Source organism: Schistocerca gregaria, chromosome 2, assembly GCF_023897955.1.
Source record: "Schistocerca gregaria isolate iqSchGreg1 chromosome 2, iqSchGreg1.2, whole genome shotgun sequence".
NCBI lineage: Eukaryota > Metazoa > Arthropoda > Insecta > Orthoptera > Acrididae > Schistocerca > Schistocerca gregaria.
The window spans coordinates 104,811,695-104,833,040 of NC_064921.1; the positions used below are offsets into that span (position 1 = coordinate 104,811,695).

Sequence of the window (21,346 nt, forward strand, 5' to 3'; positions counted from 1 at the left end):
ACCAAACATGAAAGGTTTACTATTCAGTTCAGCGAAAACATCGACGTGGTGAGCTAAAATACAAAAAAGTAATCTGTTAGAACTATACGACGTGGATCAAAATCATCTACACAACATTACTAGGAAAAAATAATTTCCTGAAAATATGCAATTTTTTAAGTTGATGCACTAGCAATTTATCCAATTTTAAGGCCATCATTATGTGTCGCGACAGCAGATAAAACAATCATGACACGGGCACAGATATCAGATGATGCAGAAGTTACAACTTGTAAAACTGTGAGTCGATCTTCAACGAAGATTTGATTCAAAGGTAAACTGTGACGTCTAAAGTAATGAACCTAAATTGACTGTCGTGTTTCTCATACATGTGCAAATGATAATGAAGCCGAGAAGTAAAGGAAAACTGCATATGTTCGTTTAAAAATAGACTAACAATTTGGTCATGCAACTGCTTATCTGTAATACATCCAGCCGTTAAAACTGAACTAACAATTATATACTTATATGGATATGGTGTCTGTTCTTTCGGACATCTCCAAAAGAACAGACACCGTATCCATATAAGTATATAGCTCTGGGAATACCAGCCGGTGTGGCCGTGCGGTTCTAGGCGCTTCAGTCTGGAACCGCGTGACCGCTACGGTCGCAGGTTCGAATCCTGCCTCGGGCATGGATGTGTGTGATGTCCTTAGGTTAGTTAGGTTTAAGTAGTTCTAAGTTCTAGGGGACTGATGACCACAGATGTTAAGTTCCATAGTGCTCAGAGCCATTTGAACCATTTTTCTGGCAATACCTACCATGACCTTCTTCTTCTGTGCGAAACTCTTACAGGAGCTGGTAAGAAGATCTTCCACGAGTAATGAGTGTGTTGGGTAGGGATACTACGAATGTACTGTGTGGACATATAAGGTAAGAATGTGGGTCTCGCTGGAGGCGTGTACGAGATAGTCCCTGCAGTCGAGCTATCCTCTGTGCACTCGCTGGCTCAGATGGATAGAGTGTCTGCCTTGTAAGCAGGAGATCCCGGGTTCGAGTCCCGGTCGGGGCACACATTTTCACCTGTTCCCGTTGATGTACAGGGTGTTACAAAAAGGTGCGGCCAAAGTTTCAGGAAACATTCCTCACACACAAATAAAGATAAGATGTCATGTGTGCGGAAAAGCTGAATTTCCATGTTAGAGCTCATTTTAGTTTCGTCAGTATGTACGCTCAATGGAGCACGTTATCATGATTTCATACGGGATACTCTACCTGTGCTGCTAGAACATGTGCCTTTACAAGTACGACACAACATGTGGTTCATGCACGATGGAGCTCCTGCACATTTCAGTCGAAGTGTTCGTACGCTTCTCAACAACAGATTCGGTGACCGATGGATTGGTAGAGGCGGACCAATTCCATGGCCTCCACGCTCTCCTGACCTCAACCCTCTTGACTTTCATTTGTGGGGGCATTTGAAAGCTCTTGTCTACGCAACCCCGGTACCAAATGTAGAGACTCTTCGTGCTCGTATTGTGGACGGCTGTGATACAATACTCCATTCTCCAGGGCTACATCAGCGCATCAGGGATTCCAAGCGACGGAGGGTGGATGCATTTTGAACATTTCCTGTAACAAAGTGTTTGAAGTCACGCTGGTGCGTTCTGTTGCTGTGTGTTTCCATTCCATGATTAATATGATTTGAAGAGAAGTAATAAAATGAGCTCTAACATGGAAAGTAAGCGTTTCCGGACACTTGTCCACATAACATATTTTCTTTCTTTGTGTGTGAGGAATGTTTCCTGAAAGTTTTGCCGTACCTTTCTATAACACCCTGTATATCAACGCCCGTCAGCAGCTAAAGGTATTAATATATAATTCTAAACTAAAAATTAGTGTCATGTAACTGTTTATTTGTAATACATCTAGGCGTTCGGACTTTCACAGTTGTATTGAGGACGCCACATTGTTCATCGCACGAATACTTCTGTGGGCGCCTCTTGGAGCTTCTGCACTAGAATTTCGGTAACGCTCTCGCACAGAATGTACAAAATTCACTAGTCGTCTGGGTCTCCTCTGAGTCTGTACCGTATCTTCAGAAAGGCATTTCGAAATACTGGGAGAAAATGAAATGTCGTCAGGGATGGGTTGCAACAGTGCCTCCCCGTGATTCACAGATGGAACCATAGGTTAGGTGTTGATTTCCCCACCAGAAAATTCCTGGAGCTAGTCCTGATGCATTCCGCGCCTGGGACGAGGAAGCAGCTGCATTATTGTGTCAATCAGATGGACTCACCAGACATTCAAATGGTTCAAATGGCTCTACGCACTGTGAGACTTAATATCTGAGATCATCAGTCCCTAGACTTAGAACTACGTAAACTGAACTAACCTAAGGACATCACACACACCCATGCCCGTGGCAGGATTCGAACTTGCGACTGTAGCAGCCGCGTCGTTCCAGACTGAAGCACATAGAACCGCTCGACCACAGCGGATGGCTCACCTGACATCGATACCCTTTCCGATATTCGTCCATCCATTAACCTATCCCACTCCACATCTAAATCTACATCTACATAGATACTCTACAAGGCACCGTACCGTGCGTAGCGGAGGGTACCCTGTATCTCAACTAGTCATTTCCTTTCCTGTAAGACTCTTAAATAGAGCGACGGTAAAACGGCTATCTATACGCCTCCATATCAGCCCTAATGTTTCGTATGGTATCTTCGTGGTCCTTAAGCGCAATGTATGATGCCGGCAGTAGAATTGTTCGGCAACCAGCTTCAGATGTCGGTTCTCTACATTTTCTCAATACCGTTTCTCGAACGGGACGTCGCCTTCTCTTCAGGGATTCCCATTTCAGTATCCCCGTAACAGTTACGTGTTTTTCGAATCTACCGTTAACAAATCTTGATTGCTTAGATGTCTCCCTTCAATCCGACCAGGTATGGACACCAAACACTCAGTCAAGAAGAGGTCGCACCAGCGTACTGTATGCAATCTCCTTTACAGGTGAACCAGTCTTTCCTACAATTCTCCCAATAAAGCGAAGTCGACCATCCACCTTCCCTACTTCAGTTTTCACATGCTCGTTCCATCTCATACCACTTTGCAACGTTACTGCCAGATACTTGAACAACGTGACTGTGTCCAGCAGGGCACTAGTAGTACTGTATCCGAACATAACAGGTTTGATCTTCCTACTCAATCACATAAACTTACATTTTTCCACATTACGGCTATCTGTCATTCATCACTCTAACTGGAAACTTTGTCTAAGTCCTCTTGTATCTTCCTACAGTCACTCAACTGTGACACCTTACAGCACACCAAGGCATCATCAGCAAACAACCGCAAATTGCTGCCTACCCTGTCCGCCTAATCATTTATATTTATAGAGAGCAACAGCAGTCCTATTACACTTCCCTGGGGCACTCCTGATGATAACCTTGTCTCGGAGCTCCCATTCTATCTGCACTCATTCCTTCTCTTCTCTATTGCCCATTAAAATTGCTACACCAGGAAAAAATGCAGATGATAAACGGGTATTCATTGGACAAATATATTATTTTAGAACTGACATGTGATTACATTTTCATGCTATTTGGGTGCATAGATCCTGAGAAATCAGTACCCAGAACAACCACCTCTGGCAGTAATAACGGCCTTGATACGCCTGGGCATTGAGTCAAATAGAGCTTGGATGGCGTGTACAGGCACAGCTGTCCATGCAGCTTCAACATAATATCATAGTTCATCAAGGGTAGTGACTGGCGTATTGTGACGAGCCGTTGTTTGGCCACCATAGACCAGACGTTTTCAATTGGAGAGATATCTAGAGAATGTGCTGGCCAGGGCAGCAGTCGAACATTTTCTGCATCCAGAAAGGCCCGTAAGGGACCTATAACATGCGGTCGTGCATTATACTGCTGAAATGTAAGGTTTCGCGGTGATCGAATGAAGGGTAGAGCCACGGGTCGTAACACATGTGAAATGTAACGTCCATTGTTCAACGTGCCGTCAATGCGAACAAGAGGTGACCGAGACGTTAACTAGTGGCACCCCATACCATCACGCCGGATTATACGCCAATATGGCGATGACGAATAAACGCTTCCAACGTTCGTTCACCGCGATGTCGTCAAACACGGATGCGACGATCATGATGCTGTAAACAGACCCTGCATTCATCCGAAAAAATAACGTTTTGCCATTCGTGCACCCAGGTTCGTCGTTGAGTACACCATAGCAGGCGCTCCTGTCTGTGATTCAACGTCAAGGGTAACCGCAGTCATGCTCTCTGAGCTGTTAGTCCATACTGCTGCAAACGTCGTCGATCTGTTCGTGCACATGGTTGTTGTCTTGCAAATGTCCCCATCTGTTGACTCAGGGATCGAGACGTGGCTGCACGATCCGTTACATCCATGTGGATGAGATGACTGTCATCTCGACTGCTAGAGATACGAGGCCGTTGGCATCCAGCACGGCGTTCCGTGTTACCCCCCTGAAAACACCGATTCCACATTTTGCTAATAGTCATTGGATCTCGACCAACGCGAGCAGCAATGTCGCGATACGATAAACGGCAATCGCGATGGGCTACAATCCTACCTTTATCCAAGTCGGAAACGTTATGGTACGAATTTCTCCTCCTCACACGAGGCATCACAACAACGTTTTACCAGGCAACGCCGGTCAACTGCTATTAGTGTATGAGAAATCGGTTGTAAACTTTCCTCGTGTCAGCACGTTGCAGGTGTCGTCACCGGCGCCAACCTTGTGTGAATGCTCTGAAAAGCTAATCATTTGCATATCACAGCATCTTCTTCCTGTCGGTTAAGTTTCGCGTGTATAGGACGTCATCTTCGTGGTGTAGCAATTTCAATGGCCAGTAGTGTATGAGCCTGCCTCCACACCAAACTCCTCCTCCCATTCTGTGTTCCGTCCACTCCAACAACTTAAATTCATCTTCACAGAAACCATCCAATGGACCACTATATTTATACCCACATCCTTCAAAACTGCAGAAAAATTACACTTTCCCTAACCTAAAATTATTTTCCGCAGTGCAGAAAATGAAAATTCAGTGCTCCTTTTTAAAGAATCTTACCGTTTGTCTCTGTTTTAAATATATATCTTTGTCTTCAACTTTATCTTTCAGTCTTTCGATTTTCGTTTTAAAAATAAAGAACTCAACAGTTTAATGTTATATCCGTGTCATCAAAAAGTCCTTTATAAATCTGAAAAACGTTTGTAGGACCTTTAAATGATATTTGTTTCGTCTCCATGTATAATTTAAAACATACGGCAGAGAAGAGCGGGATTTTGTACCGCTGGCAGTCCACCCATGTAAGTTTTTAAACTTTAAAATTTATTAATGAGGTGGCTAGCACCAAAGGTGGTACTACCATCCTCACCATTAAACAGGTGACAAATGTCTTGCGATACCTCCTAATCTCGCGTCGGACTTCGTTTTGCCCACTGTAGGCCGGCCGCTGTGACCGAGCGGTTCTAGGCGCTTCAGTTTTTAACCACGGGACTGCTACGGTCACAGGTTCAAATCCTCCCTCGGGTACGGATGTGTGTGATATCCTTAGGTTAGCTAGATTTATGTAGTTCTAAGGTATAGGGGATTGATGACCTCAGATGTTAAATCCCATAGTGCTTAGAGCCATTTGAACCATTTGCCCGGTGTAGTGAGGCAAACCAAAGTGGTATGGACTCAGCAACTCGTTAGAAGTCCCCTGCAGGATTACTGAGCCATGCTGCCTATATAGCCGTCCATAATTACGAAAATGTTGCCGGTGCAGGATTTTGTGCACGAAATAATCTCTCTATTATGCCCAATAAATGATCAATGGGATCCATGTCGGGCGATTTAGGTGGCCAGATCATTCGCACGAACTGTCCAAATTTTCTTCAACCCTATCGCGAACAATTGTGGCCAGACGACATGACGTATCGACATCCGTAAAAATTCCATCGTCGTTTGCGAAGTCCATGAATGGGTGCAAATGATCTCCAAGTAGCCAAACATAGCCATTTCTAATCAATGATCCGTTCAGTTGGACCAGAGGATCCAGTCCATTCCATGTAAACACAGGCCACAATATTATGGAGCCGCCACCAGCTTGCATAGCGCCTTGTCGAAAACTTGAGTGCATGACATCTTGGGGACTGCGCCACACTCGAACCCTACCGTGAGGTCTTGCCAAATGAAGTCCGGACTGATCTGACCAAGCCACGGTTTTTCAGTCGTCTAGCGTCCAACCGATTTGGTCATGCGCCCATATTAATTTCTGCAGTTATTTCACGTAGTATTGGTTGTCTTAGCACTGACAAGTCTACACAAGTCGTTATCTGAAGGCCGTCGGCCAGTGCGTTGTCATTGGTGAGTGATAATGGCTAAAATTTGGTGTTCTCGACAAAGCCATGACATTGAGATCTTTACATACTGAATTCGCTATCGATTTCCTAAATGGAATATTCCAGGTGTTTAGCTTCAACTACCATTCAGCGTTCAAGGTCTGCTAATTCCCGTCGTGGGGCCATAATAACGTCGGAAACCTTTTCGAATGAAGCACGCGAGAAGAAATGACAGGTCCGTCAGTGCCCTGCCGTTTATACTTCATGTACACGATACTGCCGTCATCTGTATACGAGGTCTGTTCAAAGAATTCCGGAACATTAATAATTTCGCGCCAGTGATGTTTTGGATGGAACAAGAAGCGGTTGGCATCTCTGCACACGCCTCTGTTTAATGTACAACTGCCGGAAGTTTCATTGTTGTATGTCTGTTAGCTATTGTTCAGTGCCATTTTGAGTAGAATTTCGAGACGGCGAGTTAGAGGTGCGAAGCATCTGCAATAAATTTTGCTTGAGTCTCAATAAAACAATTACATAGACACACCAATTGATGCAAGAAGTTTACGGTAATGAGTGCTTAAGCCGTACTTGGTGTTACGAAAGGCTCAGACGGTTTAAAAATGACCGGAAGTTAAAGATCACCCTCGTTCAGCACTTCCTTCGATATCTGCCAACGACGCTCATGTCAGGAACCTCAACGAAATTGAGCGTGCCTATCGAATACTGACTGTTGGAGAGATTGCAGAAGAATGTAACATTTGAGTTGAACCATATCATGAAATCCTGACACAGCATGTTGGGATGCATCGTGTTGCCGCCAAGTTCATCCCGCGGGAAATGAATCAAAACCAGAAAGACCTTCGCCACGCAATCTGTGAAGAGATTTTGGATCGCGCAAGTGAGATGTCCCTTAAGAGAATCGTAACTGGTGGTGAGACGTGTGTTGTGATGTCGAGCCCAAGGTTCAATCTTCACAATGGCTCGGGAAAGACCCAAAAGAAGCTCGTCAGGTCAGGTCAAATGTCAAACCCATCCTGATAGCTCTTGTTGGCTATGGATTAGTTCATCATGAATTTGTGCCACAGGGACAAACTGTTAATTGAGTGTACTGTCGGGACGTTTTGCGACCCTTGCGAGAAAATGTGAGCCGGCCGCAATGACCGAGCAGTTCTAAGTGCTTCAGTCCGGAATCATGCAGCAGCTACGGTCGCATGTTCGAATCCTGCCTCGGGCATGGATGTGTGTGATGTCCTTAGGTTAGTTAGGTTTAAGTAGTTCTTGGTCTAGGGGACTGATGACCTCAGATGTTAAGTCCCATAGTGATTAGAGCCATGTTTTGAGAAAATGTGAGAAAAAAACCGGCCTGAAATGTGGCGATACAATTCATGGTTCTTGCATCACGATAACGCATCCTCACATTCTTCCCTGTTAATGCGTGCCTGTTACACAAAAAAAAAAAAAAAAAAAAAAAGATTACGGTGTTGCCTCATCCTCCGTACTCTCCAGACGTGACTCCAGCGGACTTTTTTTTTCTTTCCAAAGTTGAAAACCCCGTTGAAAGGACGGAGACTTGCAACGACAGACGAGATAAAAGAAATTCGCAGACGGCGCTTCGTGTTATGCAGCTAGTAGCGTAGCAAGACTGCTCCGGAAGTGGAAACGGCTTAGGGGGCGGTGTATCAATTGTGGAGGAGAGTATTTCGAAGGAGACATGCACAATGAGTAAAATGTAAAATGTAAGCATACAAAAAAAATTGTGGACAAAGTTCCGGAAATTTTTGAACCTCGTATGCGGATATCGCTACCCCACGACTTGTCACCTCAGTGGTTTCGATCGTGGTACGATCATCTTCAGACAAAGAAAACTGCATGATAACGGCTGGAGAGAGTGTGACGAGGAACAGCTATGTAGCCGTCGTCATGGAGTTTTTATTGTCTGAAGACGATCGTACCACTATCGAAACTGGTGACCTGATTAAAAAAATTTTAAATTTTCAGTACGTACGTGCGGTCCTATACTGTTTTTATTTGGGCACTTTCGCTTAGAGATGCCTTCCAGTCCAGTACCAGTTAGCTGGCCAATTAGCGTAACCCATCAGGCAGGCAGACACGCGGGGGGCCGGACCCGACCGTTGACGTCAGCGGTGCGGCGCAGTAAACGGGCGACGCGCCAGCCCGATATTCACCTGCCACGGGCCGCTAAACACCGGCTATTTCTAATGGCGCCGTAAGCGACACCTCCGCGGCTTTACACCCGCAATAAAGGCTCGGCCTCGCTGATTCACGGCCAGCCAGAATAGCGCCGACACGACGCGCTCCTGGCGACGATGGCCTGCCCTCAGTACCCCCACACAGCACGCATTTCTGGCGGGAATTCGTAATTCCATTACTAACGTCTGCTATAACCCGAGGATAGTCGTTCAAAGTACAGTCTTTAAACTCTTGCGTCTACTGGCAGTCGACACTCGAGTTTCTTAACGTGAACCGAAAAAGTACAAAGAAGGGCAGCTCGTGTTGTATTATTGCGTAGTAGTGGAGATAGTGGCACAGACACGATACGTGAACTGCAGTGGCTATCATTAAAACAAAGGCTTTTTCTTTGCGACGGGATCTTCATGAAATTTCAATCACCAGTTTTCTCCTCTGATTGCGAAAACATTCTGTTGGCACCCACCTACAAAGGGAGAAATGATCATCACGATAAAATAAGAGAAATCAGGACTCGCGCAGAATAATTTAAGTGCTCTTTTTTTCCCGCACGCCGTTCGAGAGTGGAACGGTAGAGAGACAGTTTGAAGGTGGTTCATTGAACCCTCTGCCAGGCACTTTATTGTGAATAGCAGAGTAATCAAGTAGATGTAGATGTAGATGAAAGATTGCCGGTCAGAAGAATCCATCATCTACACATATAAAACAGGACATACGAGTGTCTATGCTCACCACTTAGTTCCTAAACCGTTGGACCGATTTCAACAAAACTTGGTATACATGACACTTCCTGTCTGGAAAGAACCGCTGTGGCGGTCAGAACCACATACCTATCAAATGGGTCGGAGTGAAGGTGAAGAAATAGTTAAGTTCACGAGGCCATCTTTTATTCATCCAGTACTTCAGAATGAGAGCACTTAGGCACTTGCAATAACCTTTACACAAATTTTCAAATCTTTACGAAAATATTCCTCGCTGACAGCACCAACAACATAACGAAAGGAGAAAAGTTTATCGCTTACTACATTTTCGCCGTTGTGGTAGTAAAAGTGTCACAAGAAGCATGGCATTTTAATTTATTACTTCTTTGCCATTAATTATTTTCATGACAACTTTCGCAAACAGTAGCCACATATTTCACTGGATGTACCTGCAAATTATATCACTGAACAGCACACTGTTCGGCGGATACGATCTCATGAACATTGAGCTGCGTGAAAATAAAACTATAGGGCGAAATTCGGTAGAGACAAAGGTGAAATATGTATACAAATACGTGTGTAATATGTTAAATATGTGTGGAATATATTAGACATGTGCGTACGCAGGCAGAGTCATGAGTAAAATGCTCATCCTAACCTCCTGGAACGATTTCTGCCAAGTTTGGTGCGCACATTAGTTACGATCTGGAAAGAAACTCTCTGGAGCTAAGAATCACCAGCGTCCTATTGGGGCGAGCGTGACAGCGTGGAGAGAGGGAAGAGGCTGGGAAGAGTTGGAAAGACAGCGAGGAGGAAGGAGAAGATAGATGGACTGGAGGACGAGATGGACAAAGAGTAGGGTTTGGGGAACTGGACAGAGAGAGGGCATAGGTGAAGATCGGCACACAAAGGAAATATGTGAAGATGGCCAGAGACAGGGGGAGGCAGGCATAGCCACTGGATGAAGAGAAGAAAAGAAAGACGAGGATGAGGAGATGGGCAAAGAGAGGGGAGAGCTGGAGATGGACAGTGAAAAGAAAAAGAGAAGGAGAGGAGGAGAAGATGGACAGAGAGAAGCGGCAGGAGGAGATGGACAGAAAGAAGGGGGAAGAGGAGACGAATTAGGAAAGGGGTATAGGGGTATGGAATTGAAGGAAGGAGGAGGGAATGGACAGAGGAGGAAGTAGAAGATAGACAGAGGGCGGAGGAGCGAATGGATGGTAAGAGGCGAGAGGAGGAGGGGGACAAAGAGGGGAAGCTTGAAGGAAGTGGACAGAGAGAGTTGGTGGAGGATTTGGGTAGAGAGGGAGTGAAGTTAGAGATGGACAGGGAGAGGAGGAAGGAGGAGATGTACTAGTAGAAAATTGGAATGAATCCATACCAGGGCAATGCCGAGTACTCAGCTAGTATGACAAAGAACTCCTTTCTAGTTGGAGATAGCAAGGACCGCCAGCTGTGCTTTTAAGAGCTAAAACTGTCCACAACAAAATTTCAGTGAAAGAGAACTTTGATACCCTAAACCTTGTAGCTGATGTTTTCTCAGAAAAAGCAAGGCGAGTAAGACCTGTAGACGACGGCACGGAACGAAAATGAAGCCCGATGGCTCTATGGTCGATTGGTGTAGTAACTTAACAGTGAAAGGGTGCCAGCATAGAGTTGGCTGAGACGAAGGAGAAGAATCAGTGAGAGGAAAGTGATGCGCTCTCGTCCGTCGTCATGCTATTTGGCGACAGCAAGATAATGCCGGACCCGACATCGTGGACGATCTAGTACGGAATGTACACAGAAACTAGATACATTCCGACAGCAGAAAATTCTCTTTCTCTCTTTGTGTGTGTGTGTGTGTGTGTGTGTGTGTGTATGTGAGTGCGAGCGTGCGTGCGTGTGTGTGTCCAGTGCAGCTCAGACTACACGGAAGAGAAACAGTGAAGCAACACAAAGCAACACGCAATATGCTGCTAAACTGTTGTCCGTCTGGGTCTACTGACTGATATTATCATAACTAATCGTTGTAGAAAGTATCAGTGTAAGCGAGTTTCAGCAGCAGTAATTGCTGTGGAAAAGTCAAATTGGCGATGATAGTAATACGGCCTCTCTATATTTCTAATAGTTGTATTGTCTGATATACAGTTTGCATTCTATTGTTTGTTTCTTACTGTAGCAGTAGTATATTCTGTGTAACTGCACTGATAGCAATAGATGATAAAGTTAACTCTAAAATTAGGAAAAATCGTTTTAAATGGCGAAAACCTATCTTCCTTTTGCTTGATATGGTCGTGCGGTAGCGTTCTCGCTTCCCACGCCCGGGTTCCCGGGTTCGATTCCCGGCGGGGTCAGGGATTTTCTCTGCCTCGTGATGGCAGGGTGTTGTGTGATGTCCTCAGGTTAGTTAGGTTTAAGTAGTTCTAAGTTCTAGGGGACTGAGGACCATAGATGTTAAGTCCCATAGTGCTCAGAGCCATTTGAACCATTTGAAAGGAACACTCGACTAGGAGTGCAAAACGATGCCATCGACTAATTACATGTTGCGTAGTGTTTAGATAGCCATTTTCAATGTGAATGTTTGAGTGATAGAAACAGAAACAAAGACAAGAAAAAGTAGTATGATAGCCACCGTAAACTTAGTTCAATGTCCAGAACATAAAATTTAAAAAAAAAGAAATATAAAGATTTTATGTATGTAACTATCCGTTGTCGTTATCAAGAAAGAGGACAATAATAAGTAAATAATAAATAAACAAAACGAAACAAATAACCTTACTTCCATAAGAAAGGGAAAAATACAAAAACAACGAATAAAAGCCAACGAGTTTGTTTAAAATGTCACTAGTTTTTCATGGTTTGGAATTGATCTGGAAGCCGTGGCCGAAACCCTTTGTTTTCACTGATGAAATGTAGCTGAAACAAGAATTCTGTTGTGTTACTACTGCTCCATTATAGGGCTGTACTAAAAAAAATTAACCATTTCCATAATCTTCCGCATCTCTGTCATTTGAAAGAGTTTATTTCACCGAGAATGTTAGCTACCTTTAACTGTCATTTATTACGAGGAGCCGGCGGCCGAGCGGTTCTAGGCGTTGCAGTCTGGAACCGCGGTGCTGCTACGGTCGTAGGTTCGAATCCTGCCTCGGGCATGGCTGTGTGTGATGTCCTCAGGTTAGTCAGGTTTAAGTAGCCCTAAGTCTTGGGGACTGATGACCTCAGATGTTAACCTCTTTACTATTTTACCGCAAGAGAATCCATATTTAAAAAGACGTTTAATTTTAATTGCAACTGGAAGCGCTCATCACAACAAAAACCTTGTCATGATGTACTTTCTACACATACTGGTTCAAAGCCTGAAACTATTCGGACAAATTGCTCTCTCATGAACAATCTTCGTTTTCACTCACTGATACGGATCTCTCCTTAATTTTAATTAACGACAAAGAATCGAGTCATCGATGTACAGAATGGAAAACTGGGATGGAGTTATTACCTTTTCCTGGCAGCATCCTGCATCTTTAAGATCTACAAAGTAGATCAACGATATTCAACGTGTAGGAAAGCTGTTGATCTATAGTTTAGACCTTCAGTGGACACAACCGTTAAACTGAAAGGACGAAAACGTGTAAATTTGGGCTTCCAGCTGCTACATTTCCGTGGGATAACGTTACACATGCCCTTGGCGTAAGGTTGCACTCCGAACGAATGTGATTTCGCAACGATTGAATTTCATTCAGCTTTACTATTTTAAAAGATAACTTATTCCTCCTGCTTCAGAAGAGGAAAGAGGGCATATGCAAGTTGATTTGTAGAGTTATCTACATTCCTAACGTAATTTCATCCTATATCTGGCAAATTAAGGTTAATAAACTGAAATTAGACAAAGTACCATGTATTTATAGCGTGTTTCCAGGCCGATTTTCTAATATAAATTGCTTATGTCGATCAGGAACCTAATTTATGAGAAATACGTCCTATTATTGAGCTACAAGATAAAGTGAGTGGCCAAGAGTTACGGGAAGGCAAAGGCACTCATCAAAACTCTGTGTGCCGTAAGGCGGTTAATGCATTTGGCAGCATTCTCTAGTGGCACTGAATATCCGCTCTAATTACTGTTTTATGTCGGAATTGTCCGCCCCCGGTAGCTGAGTGGTCAGCGTGACAGACTGTCAATCCTATAGGCCCGGGTTCGATTCCCGGTTGGGTCCGAGATTTTCTCCGCTCGGGAACTGGGTGTAGTGTTGTCCTAATCATCATCATTTCATCCCCATCGACGCGCAGGTCGCCGAAGTTGCGTCAAATCGAAAAACCTGCACCAGGCGAACGGTCTACCCGACGGGAGGCTCTAGCCACACGACATTTCATTTTTTTCATCTCGGAATTCATGTGTGATCTCCAATAATTATCTTCACACTTCTCGCACCGATTATCTACGGTTAACTCGCGTCTTCATACCGTGTTCACAACACACACACACACACACACACACACACACACACACACACCTATCTGTATCAGACTGATCAGATATCATCACACACGGCACATCTTCAATTAATACAGGTCTTCTCGTGACTTCTGATCACTCACAAGGGAACCGCGCCTACCCGTCATCGCCGGATTCTTTCCAGTCAATGGTATATGCAGGACGTGACTAGAAATAAAGTGATAGAAGTGTAAGCGCTTAGAAAAGAACATTTTTTATTTACGTTAACATAAATCCCAGGCAGCGGTTGGCACGGCAGAAAGAGTAGAGAACGGTAAATCGAGGGTAATAAGGCCGAGTCCCTAAGTGCAACGTTTCTTTTAAATTTTCACTTTTTCCGTTAATTGCACAGCAAATAAACAGAAATAATGTTCAATATATTGTCAGAAGAGATAGAGGATTCAGTATTAGAATCAGAATTTAAGAAAGCTTTGGAAGATTTAAGATCAAATTAGAGCAAGGGGGATAGATAATACTCCATCAGAATTTCTAAAATCATTGGTAAAAGTGGCAACAAAAAGACTATTCATGTTAGTGTGCAGAATGTATAGTCTGGCGACATACCATCTGACTTTCGGAAAAGTATCATCCACACGATTCCGAAAACTGCAAGAGCTGACCAGAGCGACAATTATCGCACAGTCAGCTTAACGCCTCATGAATCAAAGTTTACTTACAAGAATAATAAACAAAAGGATGGAAAAGAAAATTGAGGATGTCTTAGATGACGATCAGTTTGGCTATATGGAAGGTGAAGGCTTCAGAGAGACATTTCTGACGTCGCGGTTGATAATGGAAGCAAGACTAAAGAAAAATGAAGACACGTTCAAAGGATTTGTCGACCTGGAGTAAGCGTTCGACAATTTAAAATGCTGCAAGACGTTCGAAGATCTGAGAAAAATAGGGGTAAGCTATAGGGAGAGACCGCTAATATAAAATATGTATAAGAGCCAAGACAGAATAGTAAGAGCGTACGACCAAGAACGAAGTGCTTGGATTAAAAAGGACGTAAGACAGGGATATAGTCTTTCGCCCTGAGTGTTCATTTGTACATCGAAGAAACAACGATGGAAATACGAGAAAGGTTCAAGAGTAGAATTAAAATTCAAGGTGTAAGAATATCAATGATACGATTCGCTGATGACATTCTTATCTTAGGTGAAAGTGAATACGAATTACATGATCTGCTGAATGGAATGAACATTCTAATAAGTACAGAATGTGGATTGAGAGTCAATCGAAGAAAGACGAAAGTAACGAGAAGTAGGAGAAATGAGAACAGTGAGAAACTTTACAACAGGATTGATGGAATTCTACTACTTAGGCAGGAAAATAAAAAATGGTGGAAGGATCAAGGAGGACACCAAACGCGGACCAGCACTTGCAAAAATGGCATCCCCGGCCAATGGAAGTATCAAACATAATTCGAGGAAGAAATTTCTGAGATGTTAGTTTGGAGCAGAGCATTGTATGGTAGTGAAACATGGAGTGTGGGAAAATCGAAACAAAAGAGAATCGAAGCATTTGAGATATGATGCTGCAGACGAATGTTGAAAATTAGGTGCACTGGCAAGGTAAGAAATGAGTTTCTGCGCAGAATCGGAGAGGAAAGGAATATGTAGAAAACATTGACAAGGGGAAGGGACTGGATGATAGGACATGTGTTAAGCCATCGGGGAATGACTTCCATGGTACTAGAGGGAGCTGTATAGGGCAAAAACTGTGGAGGCAGACAGGCATTAAGAGGTTACACAGGAGAGGAATTCGTGGCGGGCCGCATCAAACCAGTCAGAAGAGTGATGACTGATAAAAAAATTATATTTATTAATATTTTCACGATATGCATGAGAAGTAAAGGTGAAGAAAAATTTTGCTCCGAGAATTCAAATAACGATAGGTTAGTACGCGGCAAAATACAAGAATGTGTCATTACTGCAACAAAATCTGAGAACCTTAATACAGTCTTACACAAAAAAAATTTTGACTGATGTGACGAAGCCTTGTGCGCAGCAGAACAAATTTATTCTGTTAACTGAGATGAAAGAAATACACAATTATTAAGAGACAAGATATTTCAGGATGAAGGATTGCCATCGTGCAGTATTAAAGCGATTATCCTCCAAATGCCGTTCGCTAGTGCAACATTTACGTTATCTGTTTTTATCGTCAGGAAAAGAATTTGACCATAAGGCTTCAAAAGTGTCCTTAAGTCATAGAGGGAGAAAAAGAAATCACATCTTGGGAAGACTACATCAAAATACATTCCACTATAGATTGCCATCTACCCTCGTCAATAATTGTTGTCTAATTGCGTAATGAGAGCGAGCCCTTTATGAATGTAAACCATACATGTTGTAACGTCCCCTCTCTGTTATTTTTTTGTTATTGTTTTTTGTTTTTGTAGTTGTAGCGATATGAAATTATTGTAGCGGTTTCCTTAGTCAGCCGTACCTTGGGATTTTTTTGACATTAGAAGGAGCCTGAAACTTGCGTAATAAATACTTCGCGTCAAGTGCGATTTGCGACACAAACAAAAATTAATTGCGGAGATGCAATCTACAGAATATTAACAGAAAAGCCTTAGAACAATGCGCACTACTGACTAGACACATTCAGAGGGTACGTACATTTGCGTACGAGTGGTTGCGATCTGATGAGAAAGATCTATCTTAATTTTTTTGTGTAAAACAATTACGTCGTAACACACTCGGAGATTGATAACGCACAATCTGGGTAGAGGCACGTACTTTCTATCATTCCCCGTGCCCTGGGTAAAAGAATTGCAATTATTTAAATTTAAGAATATTTCTTTCTCAATCGGACTCCTATTTTTATACGAAAAGGAAGATTGCAGGTTCTGAATGTCTCGGCAAAAACACATCGAAATTAATCTTAACGGCCACCAAAGGAAAGTAGTGAGCACAATCACGTACCTCTATTGTTGAGCAGCGCCGTCGTAAAGATCATTGCCTCCATCTAAAATTCGCCTTCTCGAATTAACACAATAATTTGTACTCCATCGGTATGAGATTTACGCTTGATCTTGACAGAAATTATAAAACACATTTTTCATCATTTAACACCTTCACTTAACACATACACATAGACATTAAACTATACAGTACGTCTTTACGCCAGCACATGAGAACAAAAGGGTAGTTAATACTAGAAGTAATAAAAGAATCTCGAAATTAGTCCTTTGTTCTTAGTTTTCCTCTGGTATGAGTGTCGAACAAATTTTCTTCTTGTATCTTTGAGATTAAATTACAACATTTTTTTAGTTCCTTTTCAATGTCTTTCTATATTAACTTAAAATATAATCACCGATTTGGCATGCCTATATTTCTGAAAGTAATAAACATATATACCGAATTTTGTTTTTTACTGAACTGCTTCTACAGTTGATCATGGTTCCCAAGGATAGATATACAGGGTGTATAAAAAAAAAACATCCGATTTGGCACATCTGTATTTCTGAAACTAATAAACATATACAATGAATTTTGTTTTTTGATGACCGGAACACTCAGAAATTTTTTTCTCGCACATTTTCATAGGTTTTCAATCTGCCTCCCTTTAAGATGCACGGCATATGTCAATGCGGTATTCAGATTGTTCCCACACTTCACCGAGCAAGTCTTGAGTTATAGCTTCCACAGCTGCTGTTATGCGATGTCCCAGTTCATTCACAGTTGTTTGTAACGGAGGCACATAAACAGAGTCTTTTATCAACCCCCACGAGAAATAATCACATACAGTCAGGTGCGGTGACCATGGACAGCCCAGCGATTTGCCTTTACACAGACAACCTGTTTCACGGAATTGTTCGTGCCATCGTGTAATGCTCTGTGCTGTAGGAGGATCCAGACCATACCCAGCACGAAAGTCACGCTGAACACTTATTACTGACCAGCACTGCGCTAAACGTAGAACACAAATCGCTTCCTGTTGCCCCGACATCATTTTTACTAGAATTGAAGTGGGCGCATACTGCTGCTACCTAGCGGGAGCCAGGTAAACCTCTTTCCAACAATACGTTATTCACGCACGTATCAATATCATTATAGTTATGTCTTTTTTTTATCGGATGATTCTTTTCGATACACCCTGTATTTGTGCTGCTTCGTGACCGAAATTTAACGGATTATGACTTACAATCCCTCCCTAGAAATTTAGTTGCAATCCCGAATTTTTCTTTGCCCTTCCTTTTCTTGTCTTTTATGAAATATAAATAAATACAATATATTGAGCGTTATTCTCGTTTATTTGCAGGGTAATGTAAAAACAGATATAAAAAGTCCACATAGAAGCCGACCCCACGATCTTCGAATTACCGTTCTGTATATTCCTTCCCCTGCACCAGACACTGACTGGAGACTAGGTGTTTTATATATATGGTTCATGACTCTGTCGATCCGTGACAAAAATATTTTTTTAAACGCTTGGTCATCTGGATCTCCTACTTCTCTCACTTTCATTTCTGGCCAAGCCCTGCATTCAAGGTCTGCTAGAAAATTCAGGAAATTTGTTCACAAAATTTTTCTACGCTGATCTTTCAATTACTGTACATGGTATCTCTCGAAAAACTCTATTCCGCACACCGCTCCCTATGCCGTTTCCACTTCCGAAAACAGTCTTGGCACGCCTCTTGCGGGTCGTGCGAAGCGCTGCCTGCGATTTTTTTTATCTCCTCTACCCTTGCAAATCTTCGTCCTTTCAAAGGGGTTTTCAACTATGGAAATAACAAAAAGCCCGCAGTGCCAGGTGTGGAGAGTACAGAGGATGAGACAACACAGTTATTTCGTTTTTTGTGAAATAGTCACGCAGCAGAAGGGAACAATACGCAGGTGTGTTATCGCGATGGAAGAGCCATAAATTGTGTCGCCCCATCCAGGCCGTTTCCTTCTCATGTTTTCACGCAGGCGTCGCAACAGGTGTCGATTAACAGTTCATCCGTGTGGCACGAATTCATGATGAACTAATCCTTCAAAGTCAAAGAAAACTAATAAGCATGGCTTCGACATTTGACCCGACCTGACGAGGAACTTTTTGTTGGTCTTGGAGAACCTTTCCTGACCCACTATGAAGACTGAACCTTCGTCTCAACATCATACCCGTAGACCCTCGTCCCATCACCAGTCAAGATTCTCTTAAGGAAAATATCGTTCTCATTTGCGCGATCCATAAGCTCTTCACAGATTGCGAGGTGAAGATCTTTCCGCTCTTGACTCATGAGTCGTGGGACGAACTTGGCCGCAACTCAATGCATTTCAGGATTTCATTATATGAACCAACTGAAATTTTAAATTCTTCTGCAATCTCTCGCACAGTCAGCCTTCGATTAGCACACACAGTTTCGTTGAAGTCTCTGCCGTGAGCGTCGTCGGTAGACGTGGAAGGCCATCTTGAAGGAGGGTCATCTTTAACTTCCATCCAGCCATTTTTAAACCGTGTGAACCATTCGTAACACCGATTACAGCTTAAGAAGTCATCACTGTAGGCTTCCTGTATCATTTAGTTTGTCTCTGTAAACGTTTTCTTGAGTTTCACTCGAGATTTAATGCAGACATGTTGCTCCTCTAACTCAACCATCTCGAAATTCGCAAACTAAGCGACACAACTGTAGCGTCACCACCGTTTAGGATATGGAAAATTAGTTTTGTGCAATTTTCTGAGCACAAGTTACAGCCAGGTGAGGGCCGGATTGCAGTGAGTTGCACATACCAACAGTTGCGAAGTAGAATAGAGGCCACAGGGCTATCAAATTGCTGAAAGAGTACACATAGTGGTTTGCATGTCGCAAATCACAGGCAGAAGGGGCCCACTGGGCAACCTAGCGTGTTATGAGCATGTGATGCTAAGCAACGTGCATGGCAAAGCAGAGGCGTACAGCCGCGTACAAATAGGTCCGGGTTTCTAACGATATTCATTCAAATGTGGCAGCTCCCCTGGACGGCGGGGCGTATCACACTACAAGCTACACGCAGCAGCAGATGGAAGCACCAGCGTCCCAGTCCACGGCAGGTCGCTGGTTCGACCCACTGAGGCGAATTCGGGGTCCTTAGCCAGCCAGCGGCGGGCCACTCCACGCCTCGCTACCGCGGGCAGTCGTCCTGGCTTCCAACACACGCCAGAAGCATCCCAAGGCGACGACTGCAGATTCAGACTCCGGCTCGTGGGCACTTGTTGTCACCACGATCTTAGCCACACTGCGAGAAGCTGGCCTCCTGCGGCTCACACGAGTGGCGCTGAGTCGGCAGGGTCGCAGACCGCTGAGTCAACTGACGGCATCCTGACGGCGCCGAAACTCCGCTGCTGTACAAGGCCAACACACAGCAGTGCGTGAAGAGGTCGCTGAGACAGCCATTACGTGCCAAGCCGTTTCGCAGACAGCATAGTGGTCTCCTCAGCATTGCGGGACCCAGTAACACAGATCGAGAGGAACAAATGGTTTTGAGCACTATGGAACTTAACTTGTGAGGTCATCAGTCCCCTAGAACTTAGAACTACTTAAACCTAACCAACTTAAGGACACCACACACATCCGTGCCCGAGGCAGGATTCGAACCTGCGACAGTAGCGGTCGCAAGCAAGACGAACAGGGGCACTGTAGTTGGAAACAATAAATCACTTGGAAAGCTCGGACGAGTCTTAATACAGTGACTTCTGCCTCTTCCCACTACATTGGTGTTCCTGTTACATTCTGTGGCAGAAGTTGCCACTACACAACGTTCTACCCAATATAGCACTAAATACAGGCGTGTGCAGGGATGCCAGCCGAATTTCGGTCCAACATACCATTGGCGCGAAATCACGAGTGTTCCGGAATTTTTTGAACAGCCCTCGTTTAACATAAATTTGGAACAAATCTGTGATGACGAGTAGGCGCGGCCATCTCGTCAGTTTACATCATAGGAAGTCACCCGAGCGTTTCAAGGGGCAACATAAAATATGTGATTGAGAACAATCTAGGTTTCTTCGCTGGTCTAAATAAATTTTTCTTTTAAACAATTGCCGTTTTTTAATAAATTCCTCAATTGTCACGTAAATATAATTTACTATCATCACAGAAGTGATGCATGAAAAAGACTCACTGAAGTTAGTGGAACAATAATCCACTATTGTCGTCTGTGGATACCAGATCACTAGTGATTTGAGAGTAGGACTGCAATTGATTTTGTTGACCGCTATGATACTTAACTTTTGGAAATTAATTAATCATTTTTCTTGAAGAGCAGTGATTGTGGCAGATTACGAAGAAGTGGGTTACCAAAGTGTCAAATTATCTCTGTGAAAGCTCTTAACAAAGAGACAAAAGTTAAAATCGTAGATGGAGGTAACTTGTCTAAACAATTAACAACACAAGGAGCTAGACAAGGACGTCGCCCGTCTCCAACTCGGTTCAGTATCTACACAGATGACGTAGTCAGGGCTTGGAAACAAAATATCACCTACGGCATAAAGATCATCAGGAACAAATATTTTAATACCATAATATAGGCAGAAAGTCAAATACTAATTCAGACGAATGAAGGTATCATCCATAGTGCGGTTTATTATCTTAATTCGTTGGCTTCTGAGTATAACATGAACATCTCTACTAAAGGCAAAG

The 21,346-nt window shown here is 43.4% G+C and overlaps 1 non-coding gene across 1 annotated transcript; it reads left to right on the forward strand.

Annotated features, from left to right (window-relative positions):
* The first annotated feature begins 976 nt into the window (after positions 1-976).
* Positions 977-1,051, forward strand: Trnat-ugu (transfer RNA threonine (anticodon UGU)). Its single transcript has one exon. It is a non-coding gene; the product is annotated as a tRNA-Thr (tRNA).
* Positions 1,052-21,346: the final 20,295 nt, after the last annotated feature.